The 17,041-nt window shown below is 47.3% G+C and overlaps 1 pseudogene across 1 annotated transcript in view; it reads left to right on the forward strand.

The window, feature by feature from the left end:
• LOC311522633 (up-regulator of cell proliferation-like) overlaps positions 1-17,041 on the forward strand; it is a 48,649-nt pseudogene that overhangs the window by 10,609 nt on the left and 20,999 nt on the right. Inside the window, exon 5 of the transcript in view lies at positions 398-2,967. The product of the transcript in view is annotated as an up-regulator of cell proliferation-like (transcript). The remainder of the gene's footprint in view (positions 1-397; positions 2,968-17,041) is intronic.

The raw sequence follows: 17,041 nt of genomic DNA on the forward strand, positions 1-17,041 counted from the left end.
CATCCCAGAACCTGTGGAAGTTAGAGCAGCCTGGGGCCTACACTAGTTTATGCCACTGATGCAAGGTCTGTAACAATCATGCTTGGGGGGAATCAGATATAGTACCGCTCCACTCATAGAATCATAGAATATCAGGGTTGGAAGGGACCCCAGAAGGTCATCTAGTCCACCACTTATGTCTCCCTGTGCTAGGGATCTGGGTGGGGCAGGGGGGAGAGCCACTTCTGCCAACTTTCCACAAGTTGAAAGTTCTCCTACTCAGGAGGAATTCCACACAGGTTCTCTCGGGCCATTTTCCACCACCTAGGTAGCACAAGTGGCCTTTGCAAATAAGATAGTTCAGCCCTATATTTTTGGCTATGAAAATTTATGTTCATATTTTAACACTTTTCTCCAGAGAGAAGAAAAGCATTCAGAGAAGTTCTCTCCAAGTTAAAATTACAGAAGTATGAAAGCAGAAAGCTCAGGATGAATGTTATCCTGGAAATCAGCTCAGGAAGTTTAAAGGACTGGATTCCTCAGAAATTAAGAGATTTACCATGGCATTTCCTGAGAAAGGTCATGGCTTTGAATAGGACAGCCAGAAGCACAAGCCTTAGGTGTGGGGCACTTCATGATCAAGGAACCAGGGTGGATGAGGAGGAACAAGGTATCAATGAACAAATTTTCTTTGTTAGTGACACTGACACTAAAGTCTCTTTGAATCCACTTGATGTTCTCTGTGCCATTCTGCTTTGCTCAGACAGTTTCCTACAGCAGGAGATCCTGTCCAAAATGTCCATGTGCCAGTTTGCCCTCCCGCTGCTGCTACCTGCCCTCAACACATCCAAGTGCACCCTAATGCTGTGGGCCATGAGGGACATTGTGAGGAAGTGGAGGCCGCACTCCCTGGCAGAGAGCAGAGGGTTCAAAGAGGAGAGCCTGGTGTTCATGTCAATGCCAACCATTTCCTTTGTACGGATGGGGAGCTGCAGCTTCTCCAAGTCCAAACTCCTCAGTGAGGTTCTCAGCCCCTCACAGCAGTATCATGATTTCTTTATCCATCGGGACATGGAGTCTGGGAACATCCCTCAGGAAATCACAGATGGGCTGGTAAAAATTTCCTGGTTTTTCCCTGGTGGGAGGAAGAATTTGGATCTTTTCCCAGAACCTGTGGCAATTACAAATCTACATGGAGACATTGAATCTCACTGGCTGCAGTTCAGCTTTTTAACAGAGGTCTCCTCAGCTGTGTTCATATTTGCTGAAAACATCACTGAAAGAGAGTACACTCTGTTATCATCTTTGAAAGAATCCACAACTAAATATTACTTCATTCTCAACCACCAGACTGGGAAATCCAGTGAAACTCTGGCAATCCTTAACAAATTAGCCCCTGTGCTGAAACTGAAAAATTCACATATGCTGATGAAAGACAGCAACACAAATAAAGCAAAATTTGTGGAAAAGCTGCAGTCCACCATACAAAGCATAATGAACTCTTCTCCCAAGAGGATAGGTATAGAAGACATGGCTGGGACAGCGCGTGAACTAGGAATCCAAATAGATGAAGACCGTGTGGAATGTCAGACTGCGAGTGACTGCGTTAAAGAAATCACCACAGAAATAAAGGATGTGGCATATTACAAACAAGAAATGCTGAGACTCCAAGGGGATTTATGGAAAAGCCTGGCTAAAGTGGAAAAAGAAATGTGCCGAATGAGAAGGCAGGGGGATATCCCTGCTGAGAAATATAAATCTCAGCTGAAAGAAAAGATGTTGGATTTGCGTAAACAACAGAATAAATGTGACCTTACTGATGATTTGACTAAATTCATTGATGCAATACAACATCTACTTCCATTAGAAAAACATTATTTCCTGAAATGGCTGAAGTTTCAGCTGGATCACATTGCTAGGGGGAATCTTTCTAAACTACGGGCTGAATACAAAGAGAAATGCAAGTCTTTAGGTAATGACCCCAAACAGTTGGCAGAACTAGATAAATTAATCTCTTCCACTTCTTTAGGGGTTGAGCATTTCATGCATGAGTTGGGACAGTTTTATGAGGCTTAATGCTCCATGGTTAAAGAAGGCAAAATTCTAAAAAGTGGAAGGCAATTCACCCACCTCCCAGACATAGCAGCTGACCTGCTGCTGGAAGGGTTTCCTATTGAGCTGATCTATGGAGATGCCTCCAACATCCCACTGCAGTGGGTAACAGATGTTCTGACTCAGCTCCATGCCAAGCTGAGGGGAAGGTCCAAAATGCTGGTTCTAACAGTGCTGGGAGTGCAGAGCACTGGGAAATCCACCCTCCTCAACACCATGTTCGGCCTGCAGTTTGCAGTGAGCAGTGGCCGATGTACACGAGGAGCCTTCATGTTACTCATTCAAGTTAAAGAGATCTTAAAAAAGGAACTGGGCTGTGATTTCATCCTGGTGATAGACACAGAAGGCTTGAAAACCCCTGAATTGGCCAAGCTGGAGGACAGTTATCAACATGACAATGAGCTGGCCACACTGGTGATTGGGTTAAGTGACATAACCATTGTTAACATGGCCATAGAGAATGCCACTGAAATGAAAGATATTCTGCAAATTATGGTCCATGCCTTTCTCAGAATGGAAAAAATAGGGCATAAGCCAAGCTGCCAGTTTGTGCATCAGAACGTCAGTGATGTGTCTGCGTATGAACAAAACATGAGGGACAGGAAACACCTCCTGGAGCAGCTGAATGAAATGATCAAAGCTGCAGCAAAGATGGAAAAACTAAACATGGAAATAAAATTTTCTGATATCATGGAGTATGATCTGGAAAAAAACAATTGGTACACCACTGGGCTTTGGCATGGAGTCCCTCCCATGGCTCCGGTAAATATGGGATACAGTGGAAAAGTCTATGAGTTAAAGAGGTATCTGTTTGAATTCATAAGGAACTGTTCACTTAAAAGAACCCCCAAGGACATTCCACAGTTTACTGAATGGGTGAAGAGTCTGTGAAATGCTGTCAAACATGAGAACTTCATCTTCAGCTTCTGTTTACCCTACCCCCAACTTCACAAGTACAGAAGACAAGAACAGGCTATAAATGAGGAGATTCCAAGAGGCAGGGGAACTGGTGTACATGCACTATGCAGTGTGAGGCTGATAAGCCAGTCTGTTTCCCACCAGAAGGCCAAAAGTATTTCTGATTCTTATAAACTGTAACTATTAACCTGATTTTCCAACTGACCCTCCAGTTTAGCAGGTGCAAATTTGCTTCCTCAGTTAATTGTACTGACAATTTTGTGGGGAAAAATTGTGGGCCACAATTTATTGTGGATGCAAAATTTCAGCTGTGGAACTGGAGGCTCTGTTTGAAAATCAAACCCATATGACTACAAAAGAATATTTAAAAAAAAAACATGCAAATTCATTAATAATTGTCAGACTCCATATAACACCCTATATTAAATCAGCCTTATCACTGCAAAATGCCATACAAGATTCACCATGTGCCAGTCTTTCCTAAACTTCCGAAAACTGAGCCCCCCACTTCAGTAAAATGAAGTCAAACACTACCTCCCCCACCCCCTCCCCGACTAATACTGCCATCTAGTGTTAAAGGCCTAGCCATATTTTAGATCTTCATAATGTACTTCCTCTTCTTTCTTACATGCTTTGAGCAGCAAAATAGTTCCCAGTGCTGACTTTTAAAACAGCATCACTGGCATTTGAGTCAGTCCCCACTGAAAGGAAAGGGGCACGTCACACCTCTCCAGCCTCTTATTTCAGGGTCTCTGCAGACTCAGACAGACAGACAACACTGAGTCATCAATTACCCTCAAGTCACATTTTGATGAGTTTCTCTGCAACTGTAACAGCTAGACTTACTTTTTTAAAAAATGAAAGCTAACGCTAGGGAACAGTTGAGATGTGTGTATGTGCCCCCAGGACTCGTCCTTTACCCCAGTGCCCTCATCGGGGAGTTGTGCCATACACTTTGGGAAACACGGCCATAGTCACACGCTCCATTTAATGGCATGCCATAATAAATCACCCTCACAATTGCCAAACTCCATGTGACTCTAGTGACGAGGAAACCTCATACAATTCAAAGCATGGACAGTTTATCTGAACTATCCAGAGCTATGGGGTAACCCTTCAGGTCCATGCAGTTATCTGCCCTCACCCACTCCTTCAGCCTTACCTTGTGGTGTCTTCCTGCAGCAAAGGACGATGGCTTGGTACCTGCTTCCTGGATCTGTGGTGGACGGAGCTGCTATCCCATGGGGGCATTTGGGAGGCTGCTCCCTTCAAACCCTGGCAGCTCAGCAGCAGCAGCATGGAGCAGAGGGCTGGGCTGAGGATGCTGCTCCCTCACTAATGAGTCAGACCTGACTCTGCGCCCCTGACCAGGCGGGGGCACTCAGCCTCGGGGCTAAGCAGCCCCTGTGCCATGTTTTCGCGATTTACATAGAGGCAGATCCACAAGGCATGTCCCTCCCCGGGGCTGCCCCGGCCCAACCCGCAGACCCCCCAGCACCGGCTCCATGGCCCAGTGCAGTACAAACACAGCAACACATTGCAGACAGGGCCCATGGGGGCGGGGGGGTCACAAACTGATTCTTCACTGACCCCCTCCCAAAATCCTCCCCCCAAAGTCCCCCTTCCCTCCCTAACTGACCCCCTCCCCAACTCCTCCTGCCCAGCTGTCCCCCTTCCCCTCCCCAATTGACCCACGCTCTCCTGACTGGCCCCTCTCTTTCCAACTGTTCCCCCTTTCAAATTAACCCCTCCAATAACTGAATCTCCTCCCCTCTCCTGACTGACCCCCCCAAATTCCCCTACCCTCACCCAAATGACCCCCAAAACACCCTCTTCCCAATTGACACCCCTCCCAAGCTCCCCTCAGCCAGTTGACCCCCCAAAATTCTCCCCTCTCCAATCGACCCCTCCTCCCAAGTTTCTCCCTCCCCTCACCCTTTGCTCCTGGCTCCACCCTGAATTCCCCCCTCTCTAGCCCCTGAGGGGCCCCCTGAGCTCAACCCTCCCCCCTGCTCCCCTGGGGGGTCAGTGTGTCTGTTTAACTGTCACCTCAGGAAAATGCCATGCTCCCCCCCTCCCACAGATCCACCTGGGCCCTCTTTAGCCTTAGGAGATGGGGGCGTATTTGCATAGAGGAGGCTGGAGCAGCCGATCAGGGGCTGGCCTGGTTGCTGGGGGGGACTATGAAGGGCTCCCCAGGGCCCAGTGGATGCAGACCCCTGGGCAGGGCTGTGCCTGTGCTTGGAGGCTAGGCTGCAGGCTCAGGGGAGGGGTCTGTGCCCAGCCCCAAAGCAAGCAGGGCCCCGGGCAGTGGCAGGGAAAGGCTGCCCCAGGCAGATGCTGGTGGTTCAGGAGCTGGCCACATGGGGAGGGCAGGAGCTGGGGGCTCTGGGGATGGAACCTGGGAGCCCAGGGGCAGAGCTGGGCTCGCTGGGACAGGAGCCCCCCTGCCGATCCCTTCTTGTGTTGTCTTTCCATTATTTCCAATGGGCTTTGGATCAGGCCTTCAGCCATTCTATGAGGTGCTGAGCTACGTCAGCGATTTGCAGTGTACAAAGACAGATTAGATCAGATAATGATTCACGTTCCTGCCTCTGCACTTTATCCCTGATAGGTTCAGCCCAACTATTAAATCATAAAACCACCAGCTACCAGGTAAACCAAGAGAGACAGTAGATCATCTAGTATTACTAGATGGGGGGAGGGATAGCTCAGTGGTTTGAGCATTGGCCTGCTAAACCCAGGGTTGTGAGTTCAATCCTTGAGGTGGGCCATTTAGGAGTCAGGGCAAAAATTGGGGATTGGTCCTGATTTGAGCACAGGGTTGGACTAGATGACCTCCTGGGGTCCCTTCCAAACCTGATATTCTATGAACCAGATTTTTTTAATTCTAGGATACATTGGTCACAGTTGAGGACAACTGCATCTATATTCCCCCTTTGTGATCCATCAAGGGCACCCACTCTAGACTTCCAGCTCCCTCACTGTCACCTCTCTTCAGTGGAGACATTCATCTCTCTCCCTCCTGACCAGGGTATTTCCAGTCTAAACAGTTCTCTGCCTACACTGTGATGTCCCCAGCAAAAGACAGACTGCCTAAGCAGGCTTATTTTTGCCTTTTCTGTACCACAGTTAATCTACCACACAGCTCCTCCTAGCAAGCACATTTTATTCTTAAGATCAAAGCAAGCCAGAGAAAACATTCAAAACAATACAATAACCTGTATGCCTGCTAATAAGCTCACCAGAGATCATCCCAACTCCATCATGGGTTCTGGCAGGTGAGCAGTCTTTCAGACCCCACCCAGGGGTTCTCCTGTAGTTTCAAATTCACAACCCCCTTTGCTCAGAACAAGCACTCAGTCTGATAGGGTCTCTGTGGGCTAAAGTCCTTCCAACCCTTCTCTAAGGATTGGGGCCCCCTGTGGACCCTCCTGTCCATTTGCTGAATCAAGAAGAAGGTCCCTGAGTCAGTTTACCACTCGGCTATTTATCCAAAAATCCTTTCTTTGCCGGTTGGCCCCTTGAGAATCCAGTTTGTGAGCACCTCTCCAGGGGTGGTGCAGGGTTAGGGCTAGGATGATCTCTAGAGATGCTACAACTGAATGACTTTGACTAACCACCCCTCCACTGTTGTCAGTTCCTGGAGGAGCTCTATTTACCCTTCCCATGGAACTGCATACAATCCACGGCCCACAGGGATACATAAGCCATTCATTTAATAAAATGGACTCAAAAGATATTAAGCATACTTCAGGAAGGTTTAACTCAACTCACAAAGGCTCATCCAGGAGATTGCCCTATTTGTCAAAACATGGCGATGAGGAGGGAGAAAGGAATTTGAGGCCAGACTGTGCCCTGCATTAGGCGAGACTGCATGGCTCCCCACCTCCCCAGGATGTCTGCGTATTGCACCATCCCTTAAGCTGGGGGAAAGGAGTTGGGAGCTAGGAGGTGTTTGCTTTCCTGGGGCTGACAGAGGATGCAGTCCCTGTGTCACCTTGAGTTCAGGGACTGCTCTTGCCCTTAGTTTCAGGGAAGGAAAGAAGCTGTCGTTGGGACTGGGCAGCAAGACAGAGCCAGAGAGAGTGGAGCAGTGAGATGCGGGGCCCAGCCGAGGGAGCGAGACGCGAGGGAAGTGAGACTCAGGGCATAACCAATGGCAGTGGTGTTGCAAGAGTTATTAGTCATTTAGGAAGAGAGGAGACATATGGAGTTTGTGATGTGACAGCGAAGGTCCTGCCCCGCACCTCCCCTTTCTCTTATGAGGACAGCTCCTGGGAGCCATGCATTTCCTGTCTAAACTCTTTGCCCACTTCCCATCAAAGAGGGGTCACTCCAGTTCTTGGAATTTCCTCTCAAGGGCAGAGCTGATGTCACAAGAGGAAGCAGAGCTTGAATCTTGTCATTGGCAATATCAGCCAGCAGGGATTTCCCCTCCTGCCAAGGGTAGGGACCAGGACTTTAACCTGGTTCCCAGATGCTTTATGGGCCCAGCACTGCAGCCCTTCCCTGGGTGTTTTGTCTGCAAAATCAGGTCCTATGTGCCATCAGCAGCTTCTACCCCAGCTGTTAGCCAGTATTTGGGTTCTTGCCAGGCTGTTTCCATTAGGAGGGAAAATTGATGGTGCAAGTCAGGTATATCCTTTGCTGCAATCCTGTTTATTTGTGTAGAATGAACACAAAGTCCTGTTTCTCTGGACACAATAGAAACATACAAGGCAAGGAGTCAGTTTCCTTACTCACTATTTCCAACCCTGTTTCTCCAGCCAGTCCTGTATCCCAGGAAGCTCTGTCTCTGCTCCCTCTCACAGCTATGCTTCTCTTGTTGTCTGGTGGCTTTCAGGTTCCTTATATATACAGCTCCAACCAATCAATGCCCCAACACCTGCATTCGGTCTCCAGGGAAACTCTCTGGGCCACATAGCTTAGTTTTTTCTCAACCGTTGCTCTCTTGGCCTGTGCTTTGGGCAGTGGCTTCTATTATTTCAGCTCTCACCAAACAGGACATTTAATTGCCCCCCTCATTTAGCCTAAATAACGAGTGCAACTTTTAGTAGGTCTGTGATTGACAACTGCCATTAACACCTTCCAGCATATCATTATATATAGTGGACATTCAGGGTCTAACATTGCCATGTTCTGCTGAACATATAATCTGCCTCAGCTCTCACTTTGGCTTGTTTCTCTGTAAAGATAATCCAAGGCTTGATTGTTCTAATTCCCTCCTGGATTCCAGCAGGTTTTCTCTATGATAGGAACGTAAGAACTGCCAGACTGCAGCAGACCAGTGCTTCATCTAGACCTGTATCACCTCTCTGTCAGTAGCCAGTACCTCAGAAAAAAATGCCAGAACCCTCCTAGTAGATAATTCTGGAATAACGTCCTTGTCCCAGATTCACAGGAGGGGTACTATGCCCCAGCTTTGGAACAGTCTCTAGGAGGAATCCCTTCAGTGTGCCAGACCCCCAAGGGGTCTCCACTCTTCCCTCAGCCTTCCATACGGCCTCACCACCTCTTTAGACTGACTCTCTGGGGCTCCAGCACTCCTGCTTCACACCGTGAGCTCTATTCACCAGCTCCAACTGAAAGACTCCTGGTAGAGATTTTTCAGGGATTAATGCATCTCATGAGGATTTGCAGTGACACTCAAACATCATTTTCTAAACAGCAGGGTTTATTAGTCAAAGGCAACACAGCAGAAGAGGTCCTCAGGTTAGCAGAGAGAAATGAAAATAAAGCATAGCCTGGTTAGCCCAGAGCCCAGCCAAGAGGTAGTGAACTTGATGGCTCAAGCTCTCTCTCCATCTGACCTTGGTCAGTTCACAGGTGAAAGTCTCAGACTCTCTCCAGCAGCCATCTCTTATGCCCCCACCTCTCTCATCTCCAGTCCTTTGTTCTCAATTTGGGAAATGTTGCTCAGCTTTCATATTGAGAGCCTGGGAAATGAATCTCCCTCCGGGACATTGGTTGCTAGGTGTCAATGTCCTGGTGACTGGACTTGCCATTATCTTCAGATTTTCTGAGAGCAAACAGTCCTTTTTCACTCCCTCAATAGCTATGCACAATATAGGGGAAACTGAGGCACACACAAGGGTCATAAAATATTACAGAAAATTCCCACTTTGTCACACCTCCCCTGGGAAAGTTTACTAATCTCCATCAGTTAGTGTTTGTCTTAAACCATGAAGCTATAGACTTTATAACCCCTCAATTTGTATCCTATCTAATGCAAATGTGGATATTCCCATTATCCATATAAATATCTAACCTGTTCAGGAATCCTATTAAATTACTGGTCTCATCAATATCATGTGGCAGTGAGTTCCATAGGCTAACTCTGTGTTGCACTAAGAGCTTGTTCTGAAAGTGGCAGCATGTTTGCTCTGTGGTTAGAGCCAGTATGATTCTGTTGTGCAGGCCCTGTGTTTCTTTATGATGGCCAGCTCTAAAGACTGATTTTATAATCATTTTCCCTCTTATCCAAGGATCCCAAAGTACTTTACAGACACTAACAAAATATCCCTTTCAAGCCCTTTCTTGAATCAAAGGAATATTTGCTCTCCCCATTTGACAGATGGGGAACTGAGGCAGAAAGAGATGTAATTACCTGGCCAAGGTCAGAGGGGATCCAGAGTATGGCAATGAGAATGATCAACCACCTGGGGTAAACTCTCCTATGAAGAGTGATTGAAAAGACATGGATCATTATTTTAAAGAGGAGATGAATACAGGGAGTTGTGGTCAAGTATGAAAAACATGAAAGGGATGGAGAAGGTAGATCAGGAATTTCTGTTCTCCTTGTCACCTAACACAAGGACAAGGGGACTTTCATGGAAATTTAAAAGTGGCAAATTCATAACTGATAAAAAGGATTTTTTTTTCACAGTGGGTGTAATTAACTTGATTTTTTTTATGACATTACAAGTTTGGTTGATAAAGGTGATAGTGTTGATGTAATATAGCGAAACTTATTTAGGCATTTGACTTGGGTGCAAACAAATAATATACGTTTTTAATACAGCTAAATGTAAATGTATACATATAGAAACAAAGAATGTAGGTGATACTTATAGAATGGGGGACTCTTTCCTGGGAAGTAGTGACTCTGAAAAAGATTTAGGGGTAATTAGCTGAACATGAGCTCCCACTTTGATGCTGTGGGCAAAAGAACTAAAGTGATCCTGAGATGCATAAACAGGGGAATCTCCAGTAGGAATAAAGAGGTTATTTTACCTCTGTATTTGACACAGGGACAAACACTACTGGAATATGGTGTCCAGTCCTGTAGCCCACAGTTCAAGATGGATGCTGATAAATTGGAGAGGATTCAGAGAAGTGCCATGAGAATGATTAAAGAATTAGTAAATATACATTATAGTGATAGTGTCCTGGGGCACTCTACTCACTGCTAGGGATGCCTCTTTGTGGTCACCTCTGGGATTGGTTTCACCCAGCTCAGACGCTCCCTTCTGATTCTTGCTGCCCGCCCACTCTGCTGTCTCTCTCTCACTCCCTGTGACTCCAAGCGCTTTGTCTTCAGGGCTTGGCCCTCCAGTCAGGTCACTATAGTCTTCTCCTTCCAGGGTATCTAAGTCTTGCCATATCAACAGTCTCTTGCAGTCTTCTCATGCACCACCTTAAGGTTGCCACTTCCCCAGTGGCTAATAGGGGAACCCAGGCCCGCCCACTACTCCATGTTCCAGTCCAGGGACCCTATACCTGGCAACTGTGGTCAACTTTCTCTCAGACCCTGTTCCTCTTTCTCTGGACCCCTCATTACAGCTTCTGGCTCCCCACTCTTTGAAGGTACCAACCCAAACTCCCACCTCCCAAGGAGTGACTGCAGACCACATCCCTGCAGCCCCTTTCTGTTGCCAGCTTCCTGGCTTTATACTAACCTTGCTTCTTCCTTCTCAACTTGGCGCCGTCACCATTCAGGGGATTACTTAGGCCACCAGATTCCCATCAACTGTGGACTACCTGATCCATTGGCCCCTTCTCAGCCTCATTAATCTCTTCCAGGACGGTGTGAGGTGAACACCCCATCACAGATAGACTCAAAGAGCTCAAAGAGTCTATATAGCTTAACAAAGAGAAGGTTCAGAGGTGACTTGATTACTGTCTACATAGGGAACAAATATATAATAATGGGCTCTTCAATCTAGCAGAGAAAGGTCTAACACAATCCAGTAGCTGGAAGTTGAAGCTAGACAAATTCAGATTGGAAATAAGGGTAAATTGTTGACAATGAGGGTAATTAACCATTGGAATAATTTACCAAGGGTCATGGTGAATTCTCAATCACTGGCCATTTTAAAATCAAAATTGGATGTTTCTGCTAAAGATGATCTGCTCTAGGAATGATTTTGGCGCAGTTCTCTGATCTGTGCTATACAAGAGGTCAGGCTAGATGATCACAATGGTCTCTTCTGGCCTTGGAATCTATGAATCTATCATTAGACTATGGAACTCACTGCCACAGGAAGCTGCTGAGGCCAAGGATGTAACAAGATTCACAAAAAGATTGGACATTTCTGTGGATAACAAGAATATTCAGAGTTAGCATAATTAATCGCACCAATGGTTATGTATGTTAAACCTCATTCTTTAGGGCTTGAACTGATCTCTAACTATTAGAGATTAGAAAGAGACGTAAGCAGGTGGTGGATTATCCCACATCTGCTACTGCAAGGTTCTTATACCAGTGCTGGTCACAGTCAGAGAGAGGATGTGGGACTAGATGGATCACAGCTCTGATCCAGTCGGCAATTCCTATGTTCCTAGGTCACCCAGGAGTCTGTAACAGAGCTGAGAAGTGAATCCCAGTTGCCTGTATACCAGTACTGTGCATTAACCTCAAGGCCGCCCTTTCTCTTTGCCTGAGGGATTCTAACACCCACAGACTTCTGTCCCTTCTGCCTTTATCTCACATTCAGTACTTGCTGTCAGACAGCAGCCATGAGATAAGCAGGACAGAACTCCGGGAAGGGTTCAGAGTCCGGAATGGGTGAGTCTCGGGTCCACCCATCACGCAGTGCCCTCCTTTACTGAACTCCTTCCAGACTCTCCGTCTTCTCCACCTGCCCCTTTCTTCTTCTCTGGCAGGTTTGATTCCAAAGGACTCATCTATGGGACCTCTAGATCCAGGGTCTCTCTCCACCTGCAGGAGCGTGAAGCGCTGGTTATACCACAGCAGGTGGGTGCTGGGAGAACACAGGCTCATCTGCCTTAAGGAGGAAGGGGATGAATGTCTGGCACTGGAAATCGGAGTAGGTCAGTGTCTGGAGCTGGAGGAGAGGCAAGAGGGAGGGTGCAGGACATAAATAAATGGAGAGATAGCGCTGACGGAAGGATAGACAGAGGCTGATAGACACAAACCTCTAGCACGAGACAGGAGAGGATGGGTGGTTCTGTGGTTAGGGCACCTGGATTCAATCTTTGCCACAGACTCCCTGGGTGGTCTTGGATGAGTCCCCTAGGACAAAATTTTCAGAAGGGCTCAGAACATCGGGATCAGAGCTCTTTGGAAAATTTGTCCCACGTTCCTTTGTGCCTCGGTTTCCCATCACTTGTTCGTATGTTGTATCCCTTTCTCCCATCCTTGGCTTGTTTATTTAGATGCTCAAGCTTTTCAGAGTAGGGACTGCCTTGCCATGTGTTTGTTCAGCAACCAGCTGATCTCTGTTGGGGTCTGCGCAGCACCCACCACAATGAGGGCCCTAATCTTGGTTGGGGCCTCAGGTGCAACATAAGAATACAGATTCTGTGAGCAGAGTGTATGAGAGAGTTTTAATTCAGGTTTCACTCTCTTGCCCTTCCCTAGTTCTTGTGGCACACCCACAAGCAGATCCCTGGCTCCTTTCGTGCTTCAGTTTGCTCAGACCCGGTGGGAGGAGTCACCATGAAGAAGACGGTGAAAGACAGCTTGCTGTGGACACTCAATGACCTGACAGACAGAGAGCTCAAGACCTTCAAGTTCCACCTGAAGACAATGCCAGTGAAGAAGCCATATGAGAACATCCCCTGGGGCACGCTGGAGAACACAGATCGCATCGACCTCACTAACCTGCTTGTCAGCTACTACCAAGAGGACTATGCAGTGGATGTGACTGTGGAGGTGCTGAAAACAATAAACAAGAGAGACTTGGAACAGAGACTTACCAATACACGGAAAGCTGGTAAGGAGTTCTCTAATGGGAGGAGATCTCCCACGTGCCTACAGAAAGATCTCACATAAAATCATCATTGATAAAGTAATAACCCAAAGATTGGGGGAGTGGTAAATAATGAAGAGGACGGGTCACGGATACACAGCGATCTAATCGCTTGGTAAGCTGGGCACAAGCAATCAATATGTGTTTTACTATGGCCGAATGTAAATGTATACATCTAGGAACAAAGAATGCAGGCCATACTTACAGGATGGGGAACTCTATCCCGGGAAGCAGAGACTCTGAAAAAAACTTGGGGGTCATTGTGGATAATCAGCTGAACATGAGCTCCCAGTGCGACGCTGTGGCCAAAAGGGCTAATGCAATCCTTAGATGTGTAAACTGGGGAATCCTGAGTAAGAGTTGAGAGGCTATCTCACCTCTGTATTTGGCACTGGGGTTGCTGCTGCTGGAATCCTGGGTCCAGTGCTGGTGCCCACAATTCAAGAAGTACGTTGATAAATTGGAGAGGGGTCAGAGAGGAGAGACAAGAACAATTAAATTATTAGAAAACCTGCCTTAGAGAGATAGCTTCAAGGAGCTCAAGCTGTTTAGTTTAAGGAAGAGAATGCTAAGGGATGACTTGATCACATCTATAAGTAAGGCTATGTTTTAGTCATGGGTATTTTTAGTAAAAGCCACAGACAAGTCATGGGCAATAAACAAAAATTCACTGCCCGTGATCTGTCCATGACTTGTACTATATACCCCTAACTAAAACGTAGGCCTGGGGGTGGTGGGTGCTCTGGGGATGAGGTCCAGGGGTGCCGTGGGTGCTGGGGGGGTGGCCCAGGACCACTGTTGGTGTGGGGGACAGAGGGCGGTGTGCGACCTGGGACCACCGCTGGTGCTGGAGAGGGGCTGGGCTGAGGCACACAGCCTGGGACCTGTACTGGTGCTGGGGGGGCAGGGGTAGCGGGGCTGGCAGGCTCCGATCCCTATCTGGCTCCGCACAGTTCTCCGGAAGCAGCTGGCATGTCCCTGCAGCTCCTAGGGGGAGGGAAGGCCAGGAGGCTCCGCACACAGCCCCCTCCACAAGCTCCAGCTCTGCAGCTCCCATTGGCCGGGAATTGCAGCCAATGGGAGCTGCAGGGGTAGTGCCTCCAAGCAGGGAAAGCATGCAGAGCCTCTCTGCCCCACCAGCCCGTCCTCCAAGGAGCTGCAGGGACATGCCGGCCACTTCCAGGGAGCCCACCCCCCCTCCAAGGCAAGCACCGCCCCACACCCCAACCCCCAGCTGAGCCTCATTCCACACCCAAACTGCCCCAGCAGCGGCCAGTGTAGTTGGCCCAGGGGCTGCCTGATCTGCTCGGGCAGCTCTGGAGCCAGCCGCACCGGCTGCTGAAGAAGTCACGGATGTCACAGAAAGTCGTGGAATCCATGACTTCCATGACCTCCGTGACAGGCACACAGCCTTATCTATAAGTACCTACATGGGGAACAAATATTTAATAATGGGCTCTTCGAACTAACAGGCAAAGGTCTAACAAGATCCAGTGAGTGGAAGTGGAAACTAGAGAAATTCAGGACTGGAAATACAATGCAAATTGTATCGACCATTGGAGAAATTTACCAAAGATGTTGGTGGTTTCTCCACCACTACAGATTTTTAAATGAAGATTGGATATTTCTTTAAAAGATCAACTCTAGTACAAAGAGGGATCAGTTTAGGGATGTCCTGTGACCTATGTTATACTGGCTAGATGCTATACTACTGTTATATAGGCGAGATGATCACAGCTGATTCTGGTTTTATAATCTATACATCTATGAAATCTATACCATCTCAGCATTTGTTTATAGGTGGGATCTTAGCTACAAAGAAAAAGCTTTAATATACCAGGATATTGGAGGATGGATGCAAAATTCTCACTGGTTGTTGTTCCTTAACAGCTTAGAGCATCTCCATTCTATGTCACGGCATGGTAGAGCCATGGTATACTAGTACCACACAGGTTACAGTTTAGCTGGAGGTGTAGAGCCAGCATTCTACCAGGTGTACACCAGGAGCAATCAGACTCACAAATCACGACTCTCCAGTCAGAGAGAGACATCTGTACTGTGTAGATAAGAAGGACTGAGACCACACACAGAGTTGTCCGTTATTCCCACACGAGCCACCTAATGGAAATGAGATACCCAGTGGTCAAAGAGACTAAGGATCAGCCTTTGTTTTAATAGCCCTCAGGGCCAAATTTTTCAAAAGCAGCCCCCTCAGTTCATGAGTGAAGTACCTACAGATTGATTTCCCAGATGTTTTGAGCATCACTAACTCCAGCTGACGTCCATTACAGGTGCTCAAAATCTATGAAATTCAGGCCGTTGGTGTCTCAGTTTGGACACCTGAACAATTAATGTCAGGTAATGGGAAAAAGGTAAATAAGATGGAAAGAATGCTCCCAAGCAATTGCGCACATTAAACCAAAGCATTTATCTCCCCAAATTGAAGAACCCCAGTGAAGACGGGGATGTAAATTAGTGTAATTCCTACACCCCTTTTCTGTGACAGACTGGCTGCTTTAAGAAGGAAACAGAATGTCTCGCTTGGTCATTCTTTGTAGTCCTCACAGGAGGCAACCAATAGCATTTGAGAATTTGCATATCTTCAATCACTGACTCCTCCCCCTTTTATCTCTCCATAGCTCCAGCTGAAAACATCCAAAGCTCAAACATCAACTTAGGTTAGTAATGATGCAATAGGCTTGTATATAAGCTAAACTCTGCATGGAAACTCCACGAAAGCACATGGTAACTATAACTGAAGAGTGGCTGTCCTTTATGCGCTCAGCCAGCCTGCCATCAGTTGCTCAAGTTCTACTGGTCAACAGCTCCCTCTGGTGGCCAGACTGCAGGGGGGGGTTGAAAAACCAGATCAAGTCATTGTATATTTGTAAAATAAGCAAGGCCAGGGGATATCCCTGAAGTTCAGGGACGCACAGATGGCCAGGTAGGACAGACCTTCATGGCTCCCAGCTACAGAAATTCAGCTTCTATCAATAAAATGGGATCTGGATTGAAAAATATAATGTGGCTTACTTTTATTAACGTGAAATTCTTGCTCAGCCAGGGATTTTAAAATTCAGAAGTCCATGGACCAGCTATAAAGGGGAAAGGGGAGGGAAGCAGATTTCCCTGCATCCCAAAAATAAAAGGCTCCTTCAATGGGGAAAGCTGGGCTATAACCCTGCAACAATGCACACTTTACCACAGCTGGGGGGCAGGATGGGAAACAAGGGGTGGGACTCTTTCAAGCTCCACCCACAATATAAGCTCCACCCATACGAGTTGCCAAAATGAGACACCACACATAGTAGATTGTGCAGGTGTTAAAAATAGGTTTGCACATGCCACCTGGCTCCTCTGGGTTCCCTGAGCCTGGCTGCCCCTCTGTGGGGCTTGGGTGTGCTCATGGGCTCTTCCAGTCTCCATAATCTTGGCTCCTTAGTGACTGAGAGAAAAAAAAAGTGGTGGAGACTCCCCAACAGCACCCACTTAAGTCACCAGAATGTCGCTCATAGTAAATTGTGCAGAGCTGTGATTCCCCTTCCCTCCCCCCCCCCCCAGCTCCTTTCCTCCCATTAGAGATAAAATAGCTACCAAAGTTGGCATTTAAATGATGATCACTGAGCATCTGAGTTAAACACTCACAGAGATGAACTGGAGAGTTCACACCTCTCTGAGCTACAAGTAGGATGGTTCACACCTCTGAGAGTTATTGCTCCAGACTCTCTGCACACTCACATCACTTTTTAGGTGCTTTTCCTCACAACCAGAGCAGCTAGAAACATTCATTCTTTCTCTTTCAAGGTAAGCTGAGA

The sequence above is a fragment of the Lepidochelys olivacea genome (assembly GCF_965140295.1).
Source record: "Lepidochelys olivacea isolate rLepOli2 genome assembly, chromosome: 6".
Taxonomy (NCBI): Eukaryota; Metazoa; Chordata; order Testudines; family Cheloniidae; genus Lepidochelys; species Lepidochelys olivacea.